A 7018-nucleotide genomic window follows, 5' to 3' on the forward strand; every position below is an offset into this window, starting at 1 on the left:
TAGCCTACCCTTTACATCACCCTACCCTTTACATCACCCTTGTTAGCCCCCTTGAGCCTTTAAATCTCCTTTTATTCTATTAGCCACATTACTAGCCTTAAGCAGAAAAACAAAATAAAATCCCAAGTTGAATCCTTGGTTAGCTTAAGATAGAAAATTATGTATAGTTTAAATATGGGAAAACCTATTGGGAACATGGATGATAAAAACAAAAAGGTAGAAAAGAATTAAAATAATTTAAAATAAGAATTTTTGGGAAGCATGCTCATGTGAAATCAAAATAATTGAATTACCATGTGCAATAAAAAAAAGATTTTATTTTTCAGTATTTGAATAGAGGAAACACAAAAGAATTCCCCAATTGTGAAATAAAGCAATGCACATGGGATAAAAATAAATATTGAGATATGAGCATGTAACATCAAAAGTGACAAAATATGGAAAATAGGTAAAGAAGCTTTGATTTAGAAAGTATGTATGTTAGGTGAAATCTTAGTCTAATTAAGGATTCACTTATTAGCTCACTTAGCCTTATACATATACCCTTACCTTTACCTTGGCCCCATTACAACCTTACTTAAAGACCTCATGATTTTTGGTATGACTATATTCTATGATTGTTGATTGGTTAGATGAAGAACAAAGTTATAGAAAGTAAGAATAAAAAGAAGAATAGAGTGATTAACCCAATAAACACTGAGTGATTAGAGAGTAAACACAAAATCCAGTGAGGGTTCAATAGCTCATTAACATTTATCTCTGTTTAAATTATTAATTGTCTTGCAAGTTTATAAAATGCTTTTCTCTCCCATTTCAATTGTAAAGGCACTTTATCACTATCTAAGGCTTGGCTATATATATATATATATATGATTCCTTGAGAATGTGAGTTAATTCAACTACATGCAAGCTTTACATACAAGTGAATAAAAATTAGAATTGCATGATGCATCATTCATTTAGGTAGTTGCATTTAGATTAGATTGCATTACATGACATTCCATCACTATAACCTTACTTTTCACCTTGGATTTAGCATGAGGACATGCTATTGTTTAAGTGTGGGGAGGTTGATAAACCCATATTTTAGGATATATTTTGTGCTTAGTTTGAGTGATTTATTCAATCTTTCACCCACTTATTCATATTAATTGCATAGTTTTACTTTCCCTTCCTCATTATATGATGTATGTGAAAAACATGTTTCCTATACTTTAAAACTAATTATTTTAATTACCTTTAATTCCATTCGATGCCGCGACTAGTGTGTTGAGTAGTTTCAGATCTTCTAAGGCAGGAATGACTTAAAGGATGGAAAGGAAACATACAAAAATGGAAGGAAAGCACAAAACAGAGTTTCTAGAGAAACTGGCATCCACGCAATCGCATGGGCAACGCGGATGCATGCCAAGCGCGAATCAACAGCGACGTGGCCGCATGACTGACGCGATCGCGCGCCTTAAGCAAAACACATATGACGCGGCCGCATGACTGACGCGACCGCGTGACAAGAAAAGCTCCGAATGACGCGACCGCGTGACCCACGCGGACGCGTGACAGAGGTCACGCACCAGAAATTGCAGAAAACGCTCCCAACGATTTCTGAAGCCCTTTTTGGCCCAAATCCAAGTCCAGAAGGCATAGACCAGAGGTTATGAAGTGAGGAAATGCATCCATTCATAGGGAGACCACTTTAGTTTAGTTTTCATGAGTTAGATTTAGTTTAGAGAGAAGTTCTCTCCTCTCTCTTAGGATTAGGATTTAGGATTTCTCTTAGCTTTAGGAGTGACTCTCGATCCCAGGTTTAATGTTCCTTTACTTTAAGCTTCCCTTTCACTTTTGTTCATTTCATTACTTTAGTTGATTATTTACTTTTGCAATTTGATTTATGAATCCTTCCATGTTACAGATTACTCTTTTGAATTAATGTTATTTGAGGTATTTCAGTTTAATATTGCTTTCTTTTCTTTATGCTATTATTGCTTTTACTCTGAAGACATTTTTATTCCAGTAGATTTACTTTTCTCCTTTTGGCCTTGGTTAAGAAATCAGTAACTCAGGAGTTATCAAACTCAAACAAGCTTGATAATTGTTATCTTCGTTAATTAAATTGAACTTCAATAATCCCAGTCTTTTCTTAGGAAATAAATAGGATTCGAAGATCAAACCAATTAATCCCTTGACCTTCCTTTATCTTAGTAAAGGTTAACAAAGCGGAATTAAGATTCAATTCTCATCATCATTGATAAGGATAGCTAGGATAGGATCTCTAATTTCTCACACCTTGCCAAAAGTTTATTTACAGTCATTTATTTATTTTACTTGCCATTTAAATTGCTTGTTCTTCATTTACTTTATTCGCTAATTAACTATTCGCTCCTCATTCTCAAAACCCCAATTTACAATCTCCATAACCAATAATAAGAACATACTTCCCTGCAGTTCCTTGAGAAGACGACCCGAGGTTTGAATACTCGGTTATCAATTTTTAAGGGGTTTGTTACTTGTGACAACCAAAACGTTTGTACAAAGGGATTTCTGTTGGTTTAGAATCTATATCTACAACGCGACAATTTTTATAAAATTCTTTACTAGCAAAAATCCCAACGTCATTGTCCCATGTTGGAACTTAATTCTCCTAGGAAAGTGTTGATTTGCTCCCAATAATTTTGTGGAGGAAAGTGCATCTCCTGAGGCATCTCAGGGATTTCATGGTGAGGAATTTTCTCATGCTCATATTGAGGTCCATGATCTCTTGTTTGCTCCATCCTTTTCTTAGTGATGGGCTTATCCTCATCAATGAGGATGTCTCCCTCTATGTCAATCCCAACCGAATTGCATAGGTGGCAAATGAGGTGGGAAAAGGCTAACCTTGCCAAAGTGGATGACTTGTCAGCCACCTTGTAGAGTTTTTGAGGTATAATCTCATGAACTTCAACCTCCTCTCCAATCATGATACTATGGATCATGATGGCCCGGTCTATAGTAACTTCAGACCGGTTACTAGTGGGAATGATTGAGCGTTGAATGAACTCTAACCATCCCCTAGCTACAGGCTTAAGGTCCAGTCTTCTCAATTGAACCGGATTGCCTCTTGAGTCAATTTTCCATTGAGCTCCTTCTACACATATGTCCATGAGGAGTTGGTCCAACCTTTGATCAAAGTTGACCCTTCTAGTGTAGGGGCGTGCGTTTTCTTCCATCATTGGCAAGTTGAACGCCAGCCTTACATTTTTCAGACTGAAATCTAAGTATTTCTCCCGAACCATGGTAAGCCAATGCTTTGGATTCGGGTTCACACTTTGATCATGGTTCTTAGTGATCCATGCGTTTGCATAGAACTCTTGAACCATTAGGATCCCGACTTGTTGAATGGGGTTGGTAAGAACTTCCCAACCTCTTCTTTGGATCTCAAGTCGGATCTCCGGATACTCATTCTTTTTGAGCTTGAAAGGAACCTCAGGGATCACTTTCTTCTTGGCCACAACTTCATAGAAGTGGTCTTGATGGACCTTTGAGATGAATCTCTCCATCTCCCATGACTCATAGGTGGAAGCAATTGCCTTCCCTTTCCTATTTCTTGAGGATTCTCTGGCCTTAGGTGCCATTGATGGTTATGGAAAAACAAAAAGCTATGCTTTTTACCACACCAAACTTAAAATGTTTGCTCGTCCCCGAGCAAAAGAAGAAAGAAAGAAGGAGAAGAAGAAGAAGAACGGAGGAGAGGGAGAGGGTTGTGTATTCGGCCAAGGGAAGAAGAAAGGGTTGTGTTGTGTGAAAATGAAGAAGGAATGAGGGGTTTATATAGGAGTGGGGTGGGGGTTAGGGTTCGGCCATTAGGGTTGGGTTTGGGAGGGAAAAGAATTTGAATTTTGAAGGTAGGTGGGGTTTTTGGGGAAGAGAGGATAGATATGAGTGGTGAAGAGGTGATGGGGAAGAGTGATTGAGTTTATTGGTGAATGGTATTTGGGGAAGAGAGATATGAAAAGGTGTGAAAAGGAGAGAAGAAGGTAGGTGGGGATCCTGTGGGGTCAAGGACTTAACATCCCTGCTCCAATTAGGCGTGTAAAATGCCCTTGCTGTGCAATCCTGGCATTTAACGCCAAACTGCTACTTGTTTCTGGCGTTAAATGCCCAAATGTAGCTTGTTTCTAGCGTTAAACGCCAGCTCTATGCTTGTTTCTGGCGTTTAACGCCAGCTTTCCTCTGGGTGCAATCCTGGCGTTTAAACGCCAGACTGCTGCTTGTTTCTGGCGTTTAACGCCAATTTCATGCTCTGTTCTAGCGTTAAACGCCAGCCAGATGCTCCTTACTGGCGTTTAACGCCAGTACGCTCCTCCTCTAGGGTGTGCTATTTTTAATGCTGTTTTTTCATTTTGTTTTTTATTTTTTAGTAGTTTTTGTGACTTCACATGATCATCAACCTAATAAAACACGAAATAATAATAAAAATAAAATTAAATAACATTGGGTTGCCTCCCAACAAGTGCTTCTTTAATGTCAATAGCTTGACAGTGAGCTCTCATGGAGTCTCACAGATGTTCAGAGCATTGTTGGGATCTCCCAACACCAAACTTAGAGTTTGAATGTGGGGGTTCAACACCAAACTTAGAGTTTGGCTGTGGCCTCCCAACACCAAACTTAGAGTTTGACTGTGGGGGCTTTGGTTGACTCTGCAGTGAGAGAAGGTTTTCATGCTTCCTCTCCATGGTCGCAGAAGGAGAACCTTGGGTCTTAAACACAAGGTAGTCCTCATTCATTTGAAGGACTAACTCTCCTCTGTCCACATCAATCACAGCTCTTGCTGTGGCCAGGAAGGGTCTTCCAAGGATGATGGATTCATCCTCATCCTTCCCAGTGTCTAGGATTATGAAATCAGCAGGGATGTAAAGGCCTTCAACCTTTACTAACACGTCCTCTACTTGTCTATAAGCCATTTTCATGGATTTGTCTGCCATCTCTAATGAGAAATTGGCAGCCTGTACCTCAAGGATTCCCAGTTTCTCCATTACAGAGAGTGGCATTAAGTTTATTCCTGACCCCAGGTCACACAGAGCCTTCTCAAAGGTCATGGTACCTATGTTACAGGGAATTTGGAATTTACCAGGATCCTGTTTCTTTTGAGGTAATTTCTGCCTATCCAATGCATTCAGTTCATTGGTGAGCAAGGGAGGTTCATCTTCCCAAGTCTCATTACCAAATAATTTGGCATTCAGCTTCATGATTGCACAAAAGTACTTAGCAACTTGCTCCTTAGTAACATCTTCATTCTCTTCAGAAGGAGAATATTCATTAGAGCTCATGAAGGGCAGAAGGAGGTTCAAAGGAATCTCTATGGTCTCTAGAGGAGCCTCAGATTCCTTTGGTTCCTCAAAGGGATACTCCTTATTGATCACTAAACGTCCCAGGAGGTCTTCCTCACTGGAATTTACGTCCTCCTCCTCCCTTGTAGGTTCGGCCATGATGGTTAAATCTATGGCCTTGTACTCTCTCTTTGGATTTTCTTTTGTATTGCTTGGGAGAGTACTAGGAGGAGTTTTAGTGACTCTTTTACTTAGCTGGCCCACTTGTGCCTCCAAATTTCTAATGGAGGACCTTGTTTCATTCATGAAACTTAAAGTGGCCTTAGATAGATCAGAGACTACATTTGCTAAGCTAGATAGATTCTGCTCAGAATTCTCTGTCTGTTGCTGAGTGGATGATGGAAAAGGCTTGCTATTGCTAAACCTGTTTCTTCCACCATTATTAAAGCCTTGTTGAGGCTTTTGTTGATCCTTCCATAAGAAATTTGGATGATTTCTCCATGAGGGATTATAGGTGTTTTCATAGGGTTCACCCATGTAATTCACCTCTGCTATTGCAGGGTTCTCAGGATCATAAGCTTCTTCTTCAGAAGATGGCTCTATAGTACTGTTGGATGATTCCTTCAATCCATTCAGACTCTGAGAGATCATATTGACTTGCTGAGTCAATATTTTGTTCTGAGCCAATATGGCATTCAGAGTATCAATTTCAAGAACTCCCTTCCTCATAGGCGTCCCATTATTCACAGGATTCCTTTCAGAAGTGTACATAAACTGGTTATTAGCAACCATGTCAATGAGTTCTTGAGCTTCTGCAGGCATTTTCTTTAGGTGAATAGATCCACCTGCAGAATGGTCCAGTGACATCTTTGATAGCTCAGACAGACCATCATAGAATATATCCAGGATGGTCCTTTCTAAAGCATGTCAGAAGGACACTTTTTGGTTAGTTCCTTGTATCTCTCCCAAGCTTCATAGAGGGATTCACCTTCTTTCTATTTGAAGGTTTGAACATCCACTCTAAGCTTACTAAGCTTTTAAGGAGGAAAGAACTTGGCTAAGAACGCCGTGACCAGCTTATCCCAAGAGTTCAGGCTATCTTTAGGTTGAGAATCCAACCATATTCTAGCTCTATCTCTTACAGCAAACGGGAAAAGTATAAGCCTGTAGACCTCGGGATCAACCCCATTGGTCTTAACAGTATCACAGATCTACAAGAATTCAATTAATAACTGAAAAGGATCTTCTGATGGAAGTCCATGAAACTTGCAGTTCTATTGCATCAGAGAAATTAGTTGAGGTTTAAGCTCAAAATTGTTTGCTCCAATGGCAGGGATTGAGATGCTTCTTCCATGTAAATTGGAATTTGGTGCAGTAAAGTCACCAAGCATCTTCCTTGCATTGTTAGTATTTTCGGCCATGTCTCCTTCTTTTTCGAAAAATTCTGTCAGATTTTCTCCAGAGAGTTGTGCTTTGGCTTCCTTTAGCTTCCTCTTCAGAGTCCTTTCAGGTTCAGGATCAGCCTCAACAAGAATATTCTTATCCTTGTTCCTGCTCATATGAAAAAGAAAAAAACAGAAAAGAAAATATGGAATCCTCTATGTCACAGTATAGAGATTCCTTTATGTGAGTAGAAGAAGATAAGAATAGAAGAAGAAAAAGATAAGAATCCAAACACAAGGGAGAGGAATAAGTTCAAATTCTTGGGTGAAAGA

General features: G+C 39.2%; 1 non-coding gene across 1 annotated transcript; it reads left to right on the forward strand.

The window, feature by feature from the left end:
• The first annotated feature begins 6223 nt into the window (after window positions 1–6223).
• Window positions 6224–6331, forward strand: LOC148546522 (small nucleolar RNA R71). Its single transcript, XR_015902033.1, has one exon. It is a non-coding gene; the product is annotated as a small nucleolar RNA R71 (small nucleolar RNA).
• Window positions 6332–7018: the final 687 nt, after the last annotated feature.

The sequence above is a fragment of the Arachis ipaensis genome, chromosome B9 (assembly GCF_059453495.1).
Source record: "Arachis ipaensis isolate K30076 ecotype BB chromosome B9, ASM5945349v1, whole genome shotgun sequence".
NCBI classification, from domain to species: Eukaryota; Viridiplantae; Streptophyta; class Magnoliopsida; order Fabales; family Fabaceae; genus Arachis; species Arachis ipaensis.